Consider the following 334-nt stretch of genomic DNA (forward strand, 5'->3'; position numbering starts at 1 on the left):
CCTCCAGCTTCCAGTACCTTGAGAAATAAGCCATGTAGTCTGTGGCATTTGTTAAGACAGCCTAAAGTAAGACAGGGAGGAAATAGTGTCTGTCCCATGTTATCGGTGAGGTGGAGAGCCGCTGAGTCATCTGTCAAAGATCACAGCTAGCAAGCGGGGAAGTCAGGTAGCGGAGTTCTTTCTAGAGCCCTTGCTCTTTACACATACACCATACAAGACACAGAGAGTCACCTTCCTGTGGCACACGGCCTTGGTGTCTTCACTTTCAAGACTCCAGCACGCAGCCCGCCGTGAGAAGATTTCTCTACAGAAGGAGGCTCTTTGTGAGAACTTG

Source organism: Ailuropoda melanoleuca, chromosome 5 (genome assembly GCF_002007445.2).
Source record: "Ailuropoda melanoleuca isolate Jingjing chromosome 5, ASM200744v2, whole genome shotgun sequence".
NCBI lineage: Eukaryota > Metazoa > Chordata > Mammalia > Carnivora > Ursidae > Ailuropoda > Ailuropoda melanoleuca.